The sequence below is a fragment of the Hetaerina americana genome, unplaced genomic scaffold (assembly GCF_022747635.1).
Source record: "Hetaerina americana unplaced genomic scaffold, ioHetAmer1.1.p SCAF_11, whole genome shotgun sequence".
Taxonomy (NCBI): domain Eukaryota; kingdom Metazoa; phylum Arthropoda; class Insecta; order Odonata; family Calopterygidae; genus Hetaerina; species Hetaerina americana.
Window position 1 is genome coordinate 30,379,939 of NW_027286181.1, and position 22,077 is coordinate 30,402,015.

Here is a 22,077-nt window from a genome sequence, read left to right on the forward strand (position 1 = left end):
AACATCATACATATGAACTTAAAGTAATATCTTACTATTTACAAGAGTAGTTTAGACAGTGTAAAGAACTAACTCAAATGAAGTTACAGGATTTTTGTAGTTCATACTTCCAGCCATTTGTTTTATCATTACACATTCGTATAAAAGGTAGCAGCACCTGTAGTAAAAGAGGTGGAAATTTGATACTTGGCTCAGATGTGTATTTAATGTCTTTTGAACTTTAAAGTTTCGATTATAAGATCGTGAAAAATAATTTTTTGTTTGTTTAGAATTTGAAATCATTTAAACATTTTTTTGCGCTGCATAATTTGCAAGCTGCCATCTGGTAGTTCAAGCTGAAAGTAACTTCAAATGTTCAGAATACTCAGTCAGGCGCGTACGATTCCAATGTTTGGGGTAGTGGAGTGAAGTGGATATTTATTTTGTGTCCTGTCCTACGCCGTCTGTTAAAGATTCAAAGAAGACTAGTTTCTGGTATCCTGAGGTTTTTGGTGAGTTTTATTAAGTTGTTTTCTAAAAATAGACGGTACGATTAGAATTTACATTCCTTGGCTCGTGCCAGATACGGCAGGCTATTGTCGTAGTCATCAGATGTTCGAAAGAACTGTTAGTGCCAATGAAAATAATTTTACTAGATGAATAAACTCATTAAATAATTTCAGATCATTAGTATTTTTCTTCTTCGAGTAAGCAAGGTTGACTTTTATTGTGATAAATATTTTATACTGCTATAGTAGTCTGTTTCTTATGGTGACAAATTAATGATTTGATTGGAAATAAGTTTACGTTGTGTGAATGTTTAATAGTTTACCATTGACTTAATTGTCAGTTTCTAAATCGCTTGTTTATAATAGAAGCTAGAACAAAAGTGCAGTGGCGTGAACTACCGATAATGAATGCTTTCAATATTTTTTCGTCATAAATGGCCAGAGTTCAATGCATTGTAAAATGGTAAATATCCATTTTAATTCATGCACATCATTAAGACCATATAAATATTGACGCCGTTTTCCTATTATTGAGTTTTATATAATTCCAAATCGTTCTTGTTGAATAGAATTCATACCGGCAGACGTGGACAGGTTAACCAAATTATGTTTAAAAAATATGGGATAAGGGACGTACACTAGTAATATAAATGACTGACATTAATACATGCACGAAATTAATCTCTCAGGACGTCTTCCAATACAGAAGTCCACACTTTTCTTGTGAATATTCCATGTAGGCATCCTTTCGATGTCGTTTTGTTTGCATTGTTTATTACCTCAATAATACAGTAAAGCCTATGTTCTTTAAGATACAGCATATAATGCCGTAACAATTACGTATGCACTTCGCATATTTACGTACTAAATCAAGGAAAATTCTCGACTGTTGGCATTAAGCCTGTGAACGGTTGTTTTGTTAGACTTGGGTTTGGTGTTTCCGTTACTTGCCGACATGCCTCATTTGGTTGTATCTTCCTGTCTTGGAATCGAAGGTGTTAGCTTTCGTCTTGACTTTTATGTTTCTTGGCAGCTCATGCAAAATTTATTGTTAGTTATCTATTGTGTCATACTGCCTTCTAGGGTATTTCTTTTGAGTAAATTGTGTTTTTTCGTGTGCTAAAACCTTCAATGTAATTATACATATGTGAAAGGGATGGTATCTTCGTCTTCATTCAAGATATTCTTGTACGTATCACAAGAGCTTCCTTTAGTCCGCCCTACATTGTTTTCTTCTTCCTTCCATCCTTCGTTACTTCTGTCAGTCTTTATGCTGTCTAAAAGGACAGGTTGGATGTATATATCTAATGCAAAATATGCATTCTAATACCTCATCTTTGATACTATTTATTGACTATATACGTCGGTTTAAATGAGTGACACTGCGTTTAATATTTTATATTTACCGCCAACCCACCACCGTGCTAGGCCAAATTTGGGGGAAGCAACAGGTTATATCTCGTAACATCCTTAGTAGGGCAATCAATAAATATCCCTCCTAATCCGTTTTCTGTTAGGTCTCTTTCGTGCTGCTCCTATGAGGCGCATTAGTGTGTGTTTTCATTGACGATCTGGGTATTATATACGAAAATAGTTTTCATTTGAGAATATATTGACAGTATTTATTTTATTCCACGTAGATGTATTTAAACACTGGTCGTTGACGTACATTTGTGTAATCGTACTTGACAGCATATTTCTAATAGCCGCGAAGCCCATTTGAAAGGTGGTTTCATTGTTTTTGCGGAGGAGTAATTTGCCGGCGGAGGAGTAATTTGCCGACGTAGGATGGAATGCGGGAATAGTGACAATGAATACATTTGCCATTTGGTATTTTATTTACGAAAATCTTCAATGAATTACAAAAATTGCATGAATACGTTCATGCACTTGAAGAAAGCAATTCCATTTTCTGTAGAATTCCCTCCTCCATTATGTCGTCAGTTTATTTGGGCTAATCGTTTTGTGTACTCCTTTAATTCAGTGTATTAGTACTCATATAAGAGAATTAATGTTTCCAAAATTTGATTATTGGACACAAACAAGTATAAACATTATAGCAAATGCTTTGTTGTTAGAAGGCCTTGCATTATTAATCCACGGGGCTAAAATCATACTCTATTTTAAGCCAATCTATAGATTGGCTTGAAATTGGACTGCTGGGCAAGAACTCTAAACGGGAGATAGCTTGACCTGCCCTGCTCGCCCTTTTTGGTAATCTTCATGTCAGCTCACGCTGACCCCTCGGCGACCCTCCACAGGAAAACAAATGTGTGACCTCGGACAACGGGTGCCACATCATTAACTTAAAGTTTTATGTGGATAAAAATTGCTTTTGTGAAGGCCTCAAAGAATATCTTAATTGGCAATATACCTATTAATGGTAAGTTTTGGCTTATTTCATTTCCATCGTCAGTTCATATACCACCTCAATGTGGTCTAAGATGACTATTCTTTTCCTTATTTTTCCCCAGCATTTCCCTTTATTACGACCTTTAACATCCGCCGCCAACTACTTCTTTCTTCATCGTATTTAACCTGACAACTTCCTCTCCGCTCATGCCATATTTAACAATTCTTTATTAGCCATCCCCTCGATCTAATTTAATTTCTCAGTTTCATCTCCATACCCACTTTTCGAAAGCCTCCAAATCTAAGCTCATCCATGTGCCTCTGAGACCAGGTTCACATACAATGATATGCTCCTTATGGAAGCCTTTACTAATAATACAAAAGTTTCTTATTTTAGGGATCCTGTGGTCAATTCCCTCCTCTTTATAAGTGCTTGTTTGGCCAGTCCAAATACGTGAACTGCTCTACATGATCTAGTTTATTCTCTCGTAGTAGTAGTTTTTAGGGGAGGCGACCGACAGCTAAGGTCTTTGGGATGGACAGGAAAGGATGAAGGGTGGAGAGAAACCCGGCGTTGGCATTAGCCTACTCTTTACGAAAGGCGCCAAGGGGTCCGCAATTTAACGTCCCAACCGTACTCACTCAAAGTACCCTCCACAAAGCACCTCAAGTAGGGATCGAGATACCTCTGGAAAATATTCAACACCGCCGGGGTTTGAACCCGCGCCCTCAGGGTGGGAAGCCAGTACGTTAGCCCCCGGAACTTCTCCATCCCCCTTTTCTCTCGTACTTTAGTGTTTAAGTAACCGTTTTCTTAATAAAATTAAGAATACAAAGTATCTTTCCACTGTCCTTTATTTGCGTACAACCAGTTTCAACGCTCAAGCGTCATTATCAGGTACAAATTAAACAAGTCGCAGACCACTTAAATACCAATCATGAGGGAGAGGAGGGGTGGGTGAGAGAGGGGGCTTTTTGAGAGAGGGGCCCTTTTCTTAATTGGAATCTCATTAATATTGAGTTTCTTCTAGTTAATATTCATCCCATGCTTTGCGTGTTGCTCCTCAGAAGCATTCTACAATAGATACAATCCCTTAGTTGTCTATTGTTTTGTCTTCTGCAAAGCTAAATGAATTACTTATTCATCTGCGAGCATCTTCGCCCGCTGTAATCTATGTCCTTCCCATTTCACCCCAAGCATTTCGCCTACATAAAAGTTCTAAATCACTGGCGATAATGGGCTACTTTTGAAATCCCCTGCTTATCACTACCCATTCCAATTTTCCCTCAAATATCCGCCCTTGTACTCTTAATTTTAAAATTGATGAGAGTTGGAACTCCTGTTTATTTTTAGTGTTTCTTATCCTAATGATCCTTTCGAAATCAGATTGATTAGGTTGAAGCCATCATTTACATAATTTTGTGGAAGTTACAAAGTTTTTATTTTTTACAATGCAAATAAACTATTAACATCATTAATTAGCATAAGTCGATCGCGAAGTCTTCTTCTTTTCACTCATTAAAATGTTACATAATCGCACAAGAGGTGAAACGAATATTTTGCATCCCAGAACCGCACGTTCTCCGTGAGAAACCATTACTAACTGAGAACCCAAAATTTACAGTTTTGGTAGTTGTACGATTTTCAGGTTATATTATTGGGAGGTATCTGTTTTTTTATCTTTCCTTACACTCGAATGAGGTATGGGATTGCAGTCCACATAATAACGAGGTGGTATTGATCAACGAAACAACCTAAAAATAAAGCATTAGGCATCGTCAATTCGGAATGAATAATGAAACTTTTCCGAATATTAATAGTTTTAAGTAGTATTCAACCGGGTTAGGGTAGGTATTTGATGGGCCTTGACCCTGCTTACCACTGCACTCCAACAAGTCCCAACTTGCATAACACAGTGTCTTTAAACCCCATTCTTCATATTAAAATATCTCATTATTTGGCTCTAACTTCTTCCTACCTCCCTTAAATCAATCCATAATGTCTTTATTTTTCTCCCTCTGCCTTGGTCTCCCGGCATTCTCTCCTATAGCACCGTCTTCAGCATTCTAATTGTCTCTCAAGTGTCTCTTCCATCCTTCGAAATTCTCCAAACAGCCGTCTACTGTACTACCATGCCCATAGCTACATCGTTTGTTCTCCTTCCTGTCCATTTTATTGTCATCATACCTATCCACGCCCACGTCTCAAAGACTTTCTATCTACTCTTGAGAGTTTCCGACCCATACAAAACTGCGCTTTACGTATATCTAAGTTTTCACTAGCTTTTTTACGGCTTGATTATATCGGAATCTCACAGCGTGTTTACGTTTTGGCGATCCGAGATTTGACGAGGATTTTTCATCATTAGTGTTTTTAAGATCGTGCCCCCAAATCTACTGCAATTCGAGTGGAAAACAATAAGTTACCTATTTCCAATTATATTTACGGACCACCACCAAGTCAAGTCAAGTGTAGGTGTTGGTTGTGTCGTGTTGAGTTCAAGACACTCCGCCAACCCCCAATTTTCGTGGTTTTGAAAAGATGGGAGCGAAAAAGAAAACCGCAATTTTTTTCGCTCCTCCCCACTTCCGCTAGTCCCAGATTTTTGCTTACCCGCTTCCTTTCTTTCGCTCCGACGGAAAGCGTAAAGGACAAAAAAAATCGGTGCGGGTCCGTGTTTATATTTTCCATGCGTGTGGGCACCCAAAAATAACTCCGAATTGGTTTGCTGGTTGTGACTGAAGCCATATACGTAAGTTCACGGAACAGCGGCGGCACCGCTCTCCTTAGCCTTTCCCGTCTCGTATTGTTAGAAGCAGGGATATAGTATACGCGCGGCGTAGCAGTCTAGTGAGTACAGCGATCGGCTGCTCGCGCTTTGCCTCTTAACCCCAATCCCAGTGGAGCCAATAAAAGTTAAGTTGTCGTTTTCTATGAACAATAGCTTTTTGAGAAACCGAGGTTGGCCTGGGAAATTTTCATCGGTTATGATCATTTTTACTGTGTTATACTATTATGTATATTTGCATCCCCATGGAAGTGTTATCAGACCTCTATTCCTTCTTTGCGTTGAAGGCATTACTCCGTGGTTAATCGTAATGTACAAATATTTGCGGACGACACAGTGGTTTACTGATATATCCGTAGTCCTGAAAATAATGTAGCTTCAGCAGATAATCTTAGTTTAGCGTAGGTGCGACTCTTGGAAATTGGAATGAAACTTAAGAAAAAGTATGAATATGTAGTGATGAATTTTTGAGGATAGGAGTAGTTCCCTCCCGAACGCCTGCTGCATCGGGAGCATCGAAATGGAATGTGTAGACTCGATTAAATACTTAGGCGCTACCCTCATTCACGATCTCTCTCGGGTTAAACACTTAAGGGGTATATGTGGACGAGTTAACAAAAAATTAGGATTAATGAGAAGAGTACTGGGTAAATGTGATGACAAGGCCAAAGAGAAATGTTATCTATCGCTATTTGGGCCTCATTCAGAATATTGTGCTAGCATATTTGATCCTCACGAAATTGAATATATTGCCTAATTGGATAACATGCAGCGTAGAGGAGCTAGATTTGTAAAACGCTGTTGCGATGAACTCGGCAGCGTATCCAAAATATTAGAGGAGCTAGGCTGGGAATAACTAATGGAGCGAAGTTTAAATTGCAGATTAAATCTCCTGTATAAATTAGAAGGCGATCTCTTTAGCGATGACGTTAAAATTTGTAATTAGTCTCATCGTACTCCGTTGGGAGAGGTAATGTGGTACAGATAGATTTAATTTGAAAATGCACTATTCGAAATTTACTTCCGACAACAGTGGAACTCCGGCTTTACTCATGCGTCTACAAATGTTTGGGAGCGATCATGGAAATTTTAGCACTAATTAATGTGCGAACGAGCTCGGTGTTTTGTGGATATTATTTTTTTACGTTCGAACCTTATTAACTGACTGATTGACACTCTCGATCGATGTCTTCGACAGAAGACTATTTATGGCGATTCCCCAATGATCAACTCGCATTGATTGACCTCTCCTTGTCATCATAATATTCAAATAAAATGAGCGAATTCTTTGACCACTAGGGAGGAGAAGTATTTTTCTTTTTTATTTTGGTTAGCCTAGTGTGATTGGTGTATTAACTTTATCTAGATTTAATTCGTTACATGCAGTTCCTCTCGGAGTATAACTCACTTAGATACCGTGGTGATTAATAATTTATATATATAAAATTAAATTTCCTGATAATCAAACGCAGCAATCACAGTTCTGTTAGAAATGATCTGTAATTTTTTAGTCCCCTCATTTTTCAATTCTACCTATATTATATGCCTACGAGGAGCTTAGTTTTATTTATGTTCATGATGAGACCAAAATGAAGCAAGAGGCATTGGTTGTGAAATCGAAACGAAGGGGTGGGTGTTTGAATTTGGAAATCGTACTACGATGTAAATTGGATCCTCGCCGGGTTGTTTTTGCGATGTATATTGACGTATTGTGTTTGCATCGCGAATCGTATATATTTCGAATTTTGCAATTAATCCACGAAATTTCCACTATTTGTCGTTTCCACTACATCGCCAACACCCGCCTTAACTCGTTTTTTCACCGGAAAATATGAAAATTGATTCTCACGAAATTGTTTTGGACGATATGCCACCATAAAACCGGTGAAAAATGCCCCATTAACGGTGGTAAATATTGAAAATGGAGTGTTGCACAAGCCAAATGAGCTTAAAATTCTCATCGTAGTGAATGGCGAAGTTTGTACGGACGGAGTATGCATCAAACAAGTCTATGAGAAGGGGGAGCTCCAAGTATACAGGGCTCAGGGGCTGCGAAACCGTCGTTTAGGGTTATGTTGTCACACAGCTCGGCAGACCACATCCGGTGCGTAAGGCCCCTTAGTGGAGTGAGGCGCGCGCGAACTCCGCCTCTCGACTGAAGGGCCTGCTGAACATTTCGATAACGCTATCACATCGTCTCTCTTCCTCCCCTTTTTAGCGCCCAGAGAATGTGCTGCGCTAAAATTGCCGTTGTTTCACATGTATGTACCTCAGTCGGAGTGCAAACATAACAGCTCTGGCCGCAAGGACAACACTCTGCAACTTCACTAATCGACACACTCTATACACATTTTTCAAAGATAACTTCATAAAAAGAAATCAAAATGGTATTTTACTAGCATATATCGGAGGATTTTGAAATGTGGGTGAGGAGGAGGATGGAAAAGGTAAAATAGACAGAAAGGAGAACAAATGAAGAGGTGCCAGGCTTTTTGGGGGAGGGGAGAGGATTGTTCGGAGAAATCCAGAGGAGGCAGAGCATTTTGATAGGCGATGGAACGTTGAAGACCGTGATATATATAGAGAGGAAGTCGCAAGGCAAGTGAGGAAGGAATAGGAATAAGATGGGCATGTTGGATAGAATGAAAGGATGTAGAGTGTTGGCGGCATTGATAAAAGTGTTACTGTAGCGTGTGACTGTCAAGATTGTTGCCTTATTGGGCGAGGCATTGAAATATAGATGTGACTAGGCTCCGTGTCCATCCAAAACCTACCTTAAATGGTAGACTACTCATTGCAGAATAATGGACGTAGCGTTTCCATCGTGAGTACTTCAGTTTCAGTTTGAACCAAAATACTGCTTTTTATAAGATTCTGAAACTTTGTCTTCAGGGAAGAGAATTAGCGTAAATTGGGAGCATTTGAACTTTATGTGGGTTTGGTGAAAATGAAATGGACGTAAAAGCATGCAAACGAAGAAGTACTAGACCCCTTAGGAGAATGCAGAAGATAGTTTAGTTCATTGAATCTCTTCGAAATGCGATATAGGAGAGAATACTGGATATGTGAGATGGGTCTTCAGTGTCTTTCAGTTTGTCTTGACTAAAATCCCTGTGACGGCAATAGTTTTTTTGTCCTGTGAAACTTTCATTTGCGTGCGCATTTAGCGTGCGACTCCATTCCAAGTGACTTTCGCGACATTTTCCGCAGTTCTTTGAATTTTTCAAAGGTAAACACTTCAGTGTTTGAAAGGTGACTTTAACCTTGTGAAGTGTGGCGCAACGCGCACGACTACTACTACTTTGTGACATTCTACTCGTATGTACGGTAATTCGTCTTAATATTTTATTTTTATCCATGAGAACTCTTAGAAATTCTCAGTGTAAGAGGATTTATCGGCTTATATAACTTGATGAAGGACTCGACCGTAGATCGAGGGATACGGTTTCGAATCCCAGATACACGGTGAAATATCTCGTATCTTGTATTTCATTGGGCGACTCCACTTAAGTTACTGCTGTGGAATTACCCGCAGTTTCTTCGAATTGGCCGTGAGTGGAAGCAGAAGCGGAAAAATGCTATATTGCAATGCAATCTGCGAGGCTTATAAGTGTAGATTTATGCGAGGGTTTGAAGTATGTCACTAATTCGGCTCTCAGTCCATCATAATACTCCTATTGCTAACATATTTTTCACTTGCTATGTGAATTTTAACGTAGGCCACAAGTTTTAAACTGCCATGACTCTAATTAATTGTGTGAAGTGCATCAATTGGTGATCTCCCGAAAAGTCGCTTTTTCCGTTTCCGCAATGTTGATTGGATGAGAGATGCTCCTCTTGAATAAAACTTTGGCAACCATATCAAGTTTTGTATTATACCAGGCTTCAACAAATTCCAAGACGTTTCAGTAACTCTAATTTCGGTGCACATACAGCAATAATTAATATAGACACGAGTCCTACCGGCTTAGGGTTGGATTTATTGGTGGACCCTGAAATTGCAACCTGCTGTAATCGTTGGTCCTAACGTGACAGAAACTACTCCTAAAACCCACACTCCATATTGCAGTAACCCAAGCTCTGGAATATTTCCACTTCCCTTGATTCCATCCATAATGCCTATTCTTTTCCACTCTCTACCTCGCTTTTATAGCATTCAGAATAAATGTAGAACTGGTAGAAAGAAATATATAGCAACAATACAATTTTAATTTGTATTTATTCGTTATTTTAAAATCTTATAATTCAAATTTGAAGTTTGAATTATTCTGTACAGGGTCTGTTCCAAAAAAATAAGTAACGCTGTGCTCATCGTCTTTTTCGATACAAAAGGCGTTATCCACAAAGAATTTGTAACTTAGGGACAGACAGTGAAGAGTAAGTGTTGCATGGAAATCCTCGAAAAGCTGTGGAAATGAGTGCAACGCGTCAGGAAGGAGATATTTGCCAACTGGAGGCTGCACCACGACAACTCACCCACCAACTTCCTCGTGAGCGAGTACCTGGGCGAACACAAGGTGGCAACGCTGACCCAGCCGCCCTTAAGTGTCGATGTGACCCGGCAGACTTCCTTATATTGCCTAAGAATAAAAAAGAACTTGAAAGACAAACATTTTGTAACGCCGGATATCTTCCAAGAGGGCGTGACGAGGTGCCTGGACGAGGTTTCCGTCGAAGCCTTCCAGGAAGCGTACCGCGACTGGCAGAGGCGCTAGCATCGGTGCGTCGCAACAAAATTGCAATGCACAAGGGTGCTATTTTGGAGAACTTAGTAATTTGTACTTTGATTTGTATAATTACATCGGTCGACCTCGAGGAGAATCATTGTAGACCTCGGTGGAGGGAGCCGTAAAGGCAACGTATTTCTAACTGAGATTGTCAGAAACGTTTATCACCCTTGCGTATTTTTACCGTGATATCCACCCCTGCTGAAACGCCAGGCGCATGGCAACGGGCCGGAAAATGCGACGTGGTAATTTTCCTCGGTAAGCGTGGATAACTGACCTAGGTTTCGAGCAGTTCATCTCGTCGTTTCAAGGTCTTCCGAATGCTTTCACATTCAAGATCTGCTTGTACATTTCAACTTGAAGCGAATATAATTTAACTCGTCTGTGTAACTTAATTTTGGTCTCTAAAGGAATGCCTTGTATGCTATTTCAATCGTCTTATGATTATAATTCTGTAGTTACGGGGGATAAATCACAAAAAAATATAAGATTATAAAATTTTCAGCTTTTTCGATTAATGAAATTTTCGACGCAACTTAAAATCCGATCGGAAACGTATCGATGAACAAAGATTGATTTCATCAGCGTGACCGGGGATTAACGTCAGAGGAAACATTTCGTAAGGACTGGCAGTGTAAGTACAAAGAAAGCGACGAGAGTCTCATTGAAAATTGTTGGATATCCATGGAAACTGTGGCATCTTTTTATGAATTTGTATTTAAGGACACGAGAGGAGTTTGCGGCCTTCAGTAGTGTTTCCCAAGTTTGTAGTGCGTCCAAGAAATGGCACGCTCTTTGGCTTAGTTTTGTTTCGATAACACATTGAGGGCTGTCTGTAATATTACGCCACGCGTCTCCTATCCTCACTTCATCTTCCACATCTCAAAGTCGCAAAATGTCAACCTTCGCCTCTCCCTCCCCCACTTAATTTGCCGCACAATATTCCCTTGACTCTCATATCATTTTTTTAAATTTAAATCAGTGATGAATCGAATCAATCATCAAGGGATTGACTTCCACCGTTCTCTTTACGAGTTCAAGTCACGCTACATCCTAGTAGATAGTTGTTAGTCTTGTCTTGTACCTACAAATGTGTTGTTAACTTCCCGTACCACCCTCCTTTCCCCATTCTTGTGGTACACTTTAGGGTGATAAAGACATATTACAGGCCCCGACTTACTATGGTAGATCAGATCACCGTAGTAAAATCAGGGAGATACATTGTAGAGCGGATAGATTTAAAATGTTGTTTTATTGAATATTGTTGCATGCAAGTACTTTCTGCAGTGTGATTAAAATTTATCGAGTGTATGATCAAACTAATATTTGTGTAGAGGTGACATGATTTGGATTTGCATGTGGTTTTATTCTATTTTACGGGTGGTGACATAAAATCCCCCGCCATGCGCCCCGCGGCGGCTTGTGGGGTATTATTTAGGTAAGACCATGCTTTTAATAGTTTCAAAATTTTACTAAAAATGAATTTATTTAATCAGATGTTTCAAAGTAGAAATGAGGGCAGGTAGAGGATTTCGCTTATTTAAGAGGGTGGACAGAGCAGTTTATTTTTTTTAACTCATTAATACACCCTGCAAGCCACCGCTAGGATGCGTGGCAGAGGGTGATTACACACAAGAATAATTTTACCCGAACATGCCCCTGCCGCGGTCGAACAATGTTATTATGTTCCCTATTGTTCGTGGAAAAAATTAATTCTTAAATCTATCTGTTGTACACATAATCTATCTAGATTTATTTAATTGATCTCTCCTATCGTAATACGATGGGTTTAATAGTACATTTTCAACATCATTGCTGAGGAAATCTTCCAATTTATTCAAGAGCTTCAATCTGTAATTTAACCTTCGCTCCGTGAGTGATTCCAAGCTAAGTTTACTACGCTGCTAAGTTTATCATAACCACGTTTTACTATTCTGGCTCCTCAACGATGCACGCGATCCTATTGGGCAATTAATCCAATTTCGTGAGGCTCCAAATACTTGCAGCATATTCTAAATGAGGCCCAACTAACGACAGATAACACTTTCCTTTGACCTTGTAATCACATTTACCCAGTACTCTTCTAATATATCCTAATTTTTTTATTAGCTTTTCCACTTATTCCCCGTATGTGTTTCACCGAGGATAGGTGAGGTTAACGCCTAAAAAATTGAGTCTACACATTCCATTTCTGTGTCCCCAATGCAGTAAGTGTTCGGGATGGAATCGCTCTCTTTCCAAAAATTCATCACTACACACTGTTTTAAGTTTAATTCTAATTGCCGAGTATCGCACCAGCGTTGTATAACATTATGGTCATCTGATAAAGCTGCTGGGTCCTCAGAATCACGGATATCACGATAAACTACTGCATCGTTGGCAAATAAACGTATCTTACTAGTGACTACGGAGCCAATGTCGTTAACGTCAAGTATGAATAAAAGAGATCCGATAACACTTCCCTTTTTTGTACATTAAACAAAATAACAAGTCCCGGCCTAGGAAATAATTTTACACTTGTGATTTGCCTGATTCCGCCGTCCCCACCTCTACTGCGTTCATCCTTTATGTTTGTTCCTATCCCTTTTCCTTATATCTATTTCCATGTGAATGAGTATATATGTGTGTGTGGAAATATATATATATATATACATACGAGGGTCATCCGGAAAGTAGTACCCGTTCGTGAAATAAAGACACAAAAGTAAATATTAACCAACATAAAAAATTTTATTTGAAAGAGGATACTTTAAACTACTTCTCAACATAATCTCCAAGCAAATTAAGGCATTTGTCATAACGTGTGACAAGTTTCTGTATTCCTGCTGCATAGTCCTTCGCCGCCAGCTCATTGAGATACGCGAGGGACCCATCTTGCACAAATTTTTGCATAATGCGGATGGTGTTTAACAATTTCATGAACAATTGTTCGAGAAACATTGGGAAAATGCTCACAGATGTCATCAATTGTGACGCGCCGATCGTTCCTCACGAATTCGTCAACTGAGCTCACCAGTTGGTCTGTAATGACAGACGGTCTCTCCGAACGCTCATCGTCGTGTGTGTTCCCCCTCCCCATGTTGAAGTTGCGACACCACCGCCGAACAGACGACTCGTCCATTACATTGTCTCCATACACCTCCTTTAATTGGCGATGAATATCACATGGGCGAACGTTTCTTGCATTGAGGAATTTAATCACTGCCCTCACTTCACAACTGGCGGCGTTCTCAATTTTTTTAAACATTGTAAACAATCACAGAAACAACAAAGGCAATGCTAGCGTCACGCAACTTGGCTCAGAGAAGGCAGACAAGCCACTGAAGCTATCTGACCTCGTCCAGCGGCTACTCGCGTCGTCAGCACTTCATGCGGCACGAACGGGTACTACTTTCCGGATGACCCTCGTGTGTGTGTGTGTGTGTGTGTGTATATATATATATATATATATATATAATATTAATATATATAATATATATATATTATATATATATTATATATATATATATATTATATATATATATATCATCATTTAAATCTTGGGAATGATAATTGAGGTGGTTTGCCGTTGCCTTCCTCAATAGTGTTTTTAACGTGACACCATCACTTACTGGCCGCTATATGTATATAATATCCACCCCTCATTCCACCCCGTGTTTTCACTTTTTTCATTTCCCCTCCTCCACTTACATATCATCATTAGTATTTTAATCCTAGGATTGGTTTACTGCAGCCCTCCATTCCATTATATTTAATGTCATTGCCCTCAATCCTTGATACCTACTCCGTTTTACGTCCTTCTTAATTTGTCCTATGTACATGTCTCTTGGTCTTTCTCGTGGAACCCTCCCTTCTATTATATTCCCAATCAATCCATTGTGCCTCAATGTGTGTCCAATCCATGTATTTCTTCTTTGCCATGGAGTTCTCCATGTGGTGCTATCCTCTTGTGCTCCTTGCTTCCTTGTTTCCGGCCTTAGGTTGCTCGAGCAAAAAAAGACATATATAAACATACATATATATACAAATATATGTATATATATATATATATATATATATATATATATATATATATATATATATATATATATATAATGTATATATATATATAATATATATATTATATATGTACATTATAAATGTACGCACGCACACAGGTATATATGAGGCGATATACAGGCGATATTTTATTGCCCTAGTCAGGCCCCACCTAGAGTATGCTGCCAGTATATGGGATCCGCAAGAGATAAATTTAATTTCGGAATTGGAACGAGTTCAGCGGAGGGGGGCTAGATTTGTCAAAAATTGCTATTACCAACGCAGTAGCGTAACTACTTTGCTAGAAAATTTAGGCTGGGATTCCCTTACACAGCGGCGTTTACAATATAGATTAAACTTATTAAAAACATTTAAAGATGGGTCCTTTTCCGATGACATCAAGAACATAATACGAACCCCAACGTATTACGGGCGGAGGGATCACGAATGTAAGATTAGAGAGATTGACTGCAGGACAGACAGATTTAAATGGTCATTTTTTCCGAGAACAATAAGAGACCAGAATTCTTTTAATCGAAATAGCCCAGGATCCGGCTCGACATGATAAGTATTAACCTACAAGGTAGCGACTGCGCAGGGTTATACGCTTATATTTATACTTTATATATATATATATATATATATTTTTTTTTTTTTTGCAGGTTCCCCTTACCTTTCCCCATCCATTTGAAAAACCCTAATCCCCTCATCCCTTACCCTTTCCTCCTGGTGCTGCACCCCCTGCCACACACCTTTTTGGTGGCTTGCAGGGTATTGATGTAGATGTAGATGTATAGTAAAAATATACATGTAGATATATGTTCAATCACATGGATACAGATATATGTAGAAATAAAGGGGAAAAGTAAAAACTTTATTTGTTCAATTCTATCTTACAATGGTCTCCGCTCTTGAATTTTCTTGTCTAAAATAATTTTCGTTTTATTGGGCTTCGTTTCGATAAAAACAATGGCGCGGATCGCTCATCGGAGAAATGTCTGCGCTCCGTCCGAGGCTTCGAGGGGAATTTCTTCGCGTCGTCTGGGGAGGCAAAAATTGGACGGGTCAATTGGTCGGAGCTCTCCACCTTGACCCTGCGCTTGTTTACGTCCTCTGGGAAAGGGGGCGAGTTGAGTAGGCGGAGTCAAACCCGAGCGGAGTGAGAGTGAGAGCAGCAGTGCAGGACATGCAGCGGAAGGTCGGCGGGGTGAATGGGGGCAACAGCAGCTGACGCCCGTGAATCTCTAGATCAAATTTAAAAAAGAATCCCATTCAAACACTTCTTACGCCACAGTCGGCTGAGTCTGGATTCGTAAGGGAAGTAGCTTTTAGTCCCATGCGTGTTCAATGCCGTCGAAATTCCTGTGCGATTTTCGTGTATGCTATGCTGATCTAAAGAAAAATAGGCGTTCAATTGCGCCATTCGGACCGCCTAAACAAACAGGCTTTTGATCCGAGCGGGTGAATTGCGAGGTTTTTCTCGGAAACTCGTGTCGGGCCTTAGAGCAGTACTTGTCAGACCGTATAGGCGGGTTCGCATTGAATTGCTAGGTAATTTATAATTTCTATGTTGAACCTGGTTTGGGTTAGGGACTGCTGCTCACTCCTCTTCAGCTCCAGGGCAGAGCGATTACATAATGGATGTCAGGAATGAAAAACACGCTGAATACACACGTTTTATGAATTTGTACACAGTATCTGAAGTTATGAGCGGTTTTGTAGATATCACATGCCATAACCATGATGAAAAAATATTCGAAATCTTACGAGTATGTTGTAATTTTCTAAATGGAAATTTGCGAACAATTATCATGGTTTTCGCTTTAAAATAGATTACTCAATATGGATGATATATAAAATCGTAGGTATTGTCTATGCGTCAAGGTGGATGCAGTGCATTTTGATTGTCGACGAAATGTTGAAGCCTGATATGCGCGTTTTCGTAGGATGATGTGACATATAATGAGATCACTTGGCAAAAGGACAATATTAGAATTTTTAGATGAATAAATTTCATTATTCAATATTTTAAAACGCGATAATGATCTTGTTTATAATTTTTATTCCTTGAAGATTTCCATATAATTGTTACCAGAAACTAAGGTATATCTAGGTGTTTGATATTCTTGACAGTTATGCATAAAAATGTCACAAGTGTGTCAAAGCAAAATATTATTGGGCTTTCGGTGACGTTTTGCCAAGGACCTTACCAGAAGTTTCCCCATCAAATTCATATTTAACACCTACAGGTTTCCTGTAGGTTTGGAGTTTTTCTCTCGCCTCATTTTTCTGATAGCTGTTTATTATTTGGGAGCTTAATGTAAGGACTTAGGGAACTTGGTGAAGTTGGGAAGATATATGGGAACGGAGCAGTTCGCATTGCGTCTTGAGAACTTAACGCATAAGATGGCCATTGTTGATATTTTTAAATCGAACTGGTTAAGTTGAGCAGTCGTGGGCGAGACCGTGTACTTCAGGTATCCAGTCAGATTCGTCGTTAACAATGTAAATAGTTTACGAGAAACGTCAGCAGAACGACAAAAGCATTCAGTAAATTTTCGAAGTTAATTTCGAGCATTTCCTGAAGTTCAATGAAACGCCCCGTTGATGGGCGTTCACTGTTGAGAGACATAAAATGCACCAGTCGTCTATTCAACCCAATGATTCGGTTTCGTTGGTCCGCAGTCGTCGGAAAGAAACCGTTCCGGTTAGCGAAGCTCACCACTGCTAGTCAATTGGCAATCAGAGTACTGAAGCGGTGTGTATTGTCATCGTGTTGACCATGTTGCGTGAAGGAGGAGCTCTGGTCTTTCGTAATAACTAAAGATGGCATATTCCACACTATGGTGGTTCGTTTAAGAGTTCATCAGGAATCAATAATCAATATGACTACTGAGCTTACTATCTATCCTAAGAATCTTTATACAATTACAAATACATTATTTCTGCTTTGCGCAATTACTGTGACTTACATTTTTCCTTTACCTGCCAGTTTTTTTTGTACATTTTGGGTCAAATATTTACCATATTTTGACCTTTTTGTTTTGAGTTATTTATGTTTTAATGGACTGATGAAGAAATGGTGTCATCACAATCTTTATTCAAATAATGTCGTTTTTTTATTTGAGAATCGACTGATAATATTATGTATTTTTATCTTCTGATGAGCTGATGACCCATTACGGCTGTTTCTTATTATCCACGGTCGGTTAAAAACAAAATGGCGGATTATATAATGAGTGTTTCTATTGATTGACGTAGAGAAAACACCTGACTGATTAAGTTAACAGTTTCAGGCTTAACTTGATGGAATGTCTTCATGATGAGGGTAAAAAAATAGCAGAAACTTTAAACTGCCACACACTTTTAATGTCCTGCGACCATGGTTTCGATGCTGTTCTTCATCATCACCTGATGATGATGAACAGCATCGAAACCATGGCCATAGGACATTAAAAGTGTGTGGCAGTGTAAAGTTTCTGTTATTTTTTACTCTCACCTTTCTGATTGCCTGAACTTGAAAGGGTATCTGTTTCGAAACTTCTCGATCGATAGGTGTGTGGTTTGGGCGGTGCGTCTCATGGCCAGATTTGAAATAACGGATTTAAACGCGTCAAATTCGGCGTTTTGATTGGAATTATTGTGGATTATCATTCGAGAGCGGAGTTCACGCATGCTCGTGTCTCACTGCGGGAGGCACGCGACTCCCGGGATAGCATTGGTCTTTTGGGATGGGATGGTATCCTGACCTAGTTTGGCGAAAAGGGGAAGGCTGGGGAGGCAATCGCTGTTATTTTTAGAGACGCATCAGTAACGATTTCAGACAGTGGGTCTCGTGCACCAGAGATGGGATGTACATACCGTCAAATCCAGTAAGTTACCGAATAATTCACTACACACTGGTATATTTTTTGAGCCCTTGTAAATGTATGGCCGTTCGTATTTTCCTATATTGCTTGCCCATGCATTTTCGATGAAAATTATTTGTAGTATTTCGCTGTAAGTTTCAAATATAGGTTTCAAATATGTTTCAAATTGTGTATGATACCAAAAATTGTTTTTAGCGTGCTTGATAGATAAACTGCGCCATTAACATGGTAATTACGAGATAGCATTGGTCTTTTGGGATGATATCCTGACCTAGTTTACCTCGTAATTACGTTTCATTTAATTAATTATTAACCATTGCTTGCATCGAAACAGGTATATATAAAGTAAGATCTGGTGCTTTCCCGGCGTATTTAATTCGTGAAGGATTCTCGGGTCTTCCACCGGGTCAAGGGTTCCATATTAAAAGAACATAAAAGAAACCTTCGCCTGGGACAATTGGAAAAATCAGCCATCGCCGAACACAGCATCGCGATGGATCATTCCATCAATTTCAATGAGACGAAGGTACTTGCCCGCGCCGGTGGTTACTGGGACCGAATAGTCAAAGAATCAATTGAAATTAAAATGGCAGGACATAATTTCAATAGGGATTCCGGCTATTCCCTCAGCAATGCATGGAAACCGGTGCTAAACCAAGTAAAGAAAGGAAGGAACAGACCACAACTGCCCGGCGACCAATCAGGAGGTCCCCCCTCCTCGGGCCAATCACAGGTCACCTGAGGCGGGAGCTCAGGTATATAAGACGGCCAAATACGGAATGGCAGCCATCAACCCTGAAGACGATGCACGAGTCGGGCATCGAAACGTCGGCCAATATGGAACCCTTGACCCGGTGGAAGACCCGAGAATCCTTCACGAAGGTATGTATAATACAATATGTGTGTGTGCAAACATATAGTATATAAAAAACCATGGACACAGTAATCAACCCGAAGGTCGGTTTAGTAGGTGATGGTAGAGTTCACCCAGTACTAAGTCCGACGGCGTGTGAAATTCACACATCAGGGTAGGGGGGCACAGTTCCTTTTCCTGTGCCGGTTATGGTTTCCCAGGAAGATCTGGTACCCGAAAAATCACATAGCTTGGGTGGAGCTGCAAGTGCCTAGAGAGGCTTGCCAGGGAACCCGGACACCTCGGTCAGTAGTCCGAACTTCTCCCCTGGACTAACGCGACCCACGATGTATATATGTGTGTATATGAGGTCGGTTTGGTAGGTGATGGTAGAGTTCAACCAGTACTAAGCCCTATATGGCGTGTGAAAATTTACACATCAGGGTAGGGGGGCCAGTTCCTTTCCCTGTGCCGGTTATGGTTTCCCAGGAAGACCTGGTACCCGAAAAATCACTTTAGCTTGGGTGGTGCTGCAGTTGCCCAGAGTGCCTTGCCCGGGAATCGAACCCGGGACCCTCCGGTCAGCAGTCCAGCGCTCTACCCACTGGACCACCGCGATCTACATATATATATATATAGTTATATATTGGGCCGCGCTAGTCCAGGGGGTAGTGTTGGACTACTGACCGGAGGGTCCAGGTTCGATTCCCGGGCAAACCTGCAGCTTCACCTAAGATATGTGATTTTGTGGATGCCAGATCTTCCTGGGAAGCCATAACCGGTACAGGGAAAGGAACTGGCCCCCCTACCCTGATGTGTGGATTTCACTCGCCGTCGGGCTTATTACTGGGTGAACTCTACCATCACCTACCAAACCGACCGGTTGATTACTATGATTATACATATGATATATATATATATATATATATATATATATATATATATATATAAGCATATATTTTATCATTAGCCTATACGTATTCACTTGACTCGAAGTCCTACCCGTTAGGATAAATGTGAAAAATGGAATGGTTCAAATCTAAAGACTGTGGAATTCTCTCCTCCAGGGTACGGATATCTCTCCATGTGAATAGATTTTTGTCTGACAGCTATCCATTAGGCTGCGCGGGGAAATGGTGTTACTCATTCCCAAGCCTTTAGTTATCCAAATTGACACTAATTGCCTCGACTCGGACATTTTGCGTCATGGCTTCTCATTTTGCATAAGCGATGCGCCTGGCGAATAATGTTACCGCCATGCCGGCCAGCTCCCTCTCGCCTTTCTTCTGAAACTGAAACGCGTTCATGGAGTCATTCGCTTGTCGAAGAGTGCTCTTTGGTTAATTTTTCTCCCATTCGCTCGGAACGTATCGTTTCTGGTTTCGGTCGCGACCAGGCGCAAGCAGGTGCCCCAGACGCCCCCGCCAGATGCAACGCAGATGTGGGGAACGAGGGTGGGTGGTGGGAGCGTCGATCCTCCCCCTCTCTCCCCCAAATCCACAAGCGAAAACCTTTCCCACCCCCTCTTTTGCCTCGCACTGTGGGAGGAATTGTTGTCTTCTTTAGCTGATGGGTCATCATTGATGACACCGAGAGTTTTTTAGTGTGGTCAGGCCCCTTTGCGGAAATTTTTAAATATAATTTACTTGTAGCGAACGGGCGATTTTCGCTGTCAAATTTTGCACCTCACGGCCTTGGGTTCGAAGGCGCGGTAGCATAGTGTGTGGAGCGTTTGGTTACTGACCGAAATACCGGTTTCGATTCGCGTTGGCTTTGGAAACCCTCATCATTACCTAACCCTGTGTTACCTTTGAGGTAACAGTGACTCAACTGTGAAAGCCTCAAATTTATGAGTCCTCTGAATGCAATCTTAATTATAGCTTAAAACTTTCAAATTCGCACATTGTTTAATGTTTGTAAGTAAAAAATTCTGCTCAGTTTATGGCCATCAGCTGACTTCGTATGCGAAAATTGTAAGGGTTAGCAGATGTTGGAGAACGGGCACGAGATCTTCCCGGGAAACCACAGAAGGGGCCGAGAAATTTATCGGTCCTTCTATGATGATGTGTAAATTTCACCTGGCGTGTAGCGTTTAGCATGAGTTTTGAGTAATACCTCCCAACACCAAATCAACCTCCGGGTTGATCATGGTTGGGTTTGGGTCTTCGGTTCGTGGACAAAGCTATGTGTTTACGGTAGAGAGGCGGTGCAACGAAAGACGTCATTTCCCTTGAAACGTATCGATCGGAAGGTTTCTTAATTCGAAAGGTTTTCATTGGCGATGCTCTCACATCATCAACCTAGTATGCTGCAGGGGATTTTAAATAGATTAGAATCAGTTGCGTGGCAAAGGAAAAGGACAGATGTAAACAAAGTCGCATCGCATGGGTCACAACGGAGTGCATAAGCGTTTATATTTTTGTCATGAGAATAATTGTAATAGTTATTAGGGGAAGCGACCGAGAGATTATGTCATTTGCGCCAGTAGGGGTAGGCGCGTAATTTGGTAGACCTAGAATTTTCAGAGATGGGCGGGATGAAACACGACATCTGCATTAGCCTGAAGTGGGTGTCGCTGAAGGTTCTAAGAGCCCGCAGTATAACCTGTCGTATGGCGTATTTCACTTGAAGTGCTCTCCACGTAGTACCCCAATTAGGGATTGGGAAACCTCTGAGAAATTCTTTCACTGCCGCGCTTCGAATTCTCGGGGTAGGTAGCCAGTACACAAGTCATCACTCCCGATCCCATTTTCAGCACAATAGTGCTAATCTAAAAAGTTACCATAAATAAGCAAAATAGTGACGTTAGTTTCTTAGAGAACATGAATTTTATGGTTGCCATCTTATGGTTGCTAATGTTTACAGTGTCACAGGACAATGTCATGATACACGAGGATAGGTAGTTAGTCTTTCCTCACATTAATAGTTGTATTTTAATACTATGGATCCATTAATTACCAT

General features: G+C 40.3%; 1 protein-coding gene across 3 annotated transcripts in view; it reads left to right on the forward strand.

Annotated features, from left to right (window-relative positions):
- The first annotated feature begins 369 nt into the window (after positions 1 to 369).
- The window catches only part of LOC139700992 (ATP-binding cassette sub-family C member 4-like), a 133,079-nt gene continuing 111,371 nt past the window's right edge, over positions 370 to 22,077 (forward strand). For all 3 annotated transcript variants that reach the window (XM_071599541.1, XM_071599542.1, XM_071599544.1), the window contains exon 1: positions 370 to 491. The gene's annotated coding sequence lies outside the window, so the exon portion shown is untranslated. The remainder of the gene's footprint in view (positions 492 to 22,077) is intronic.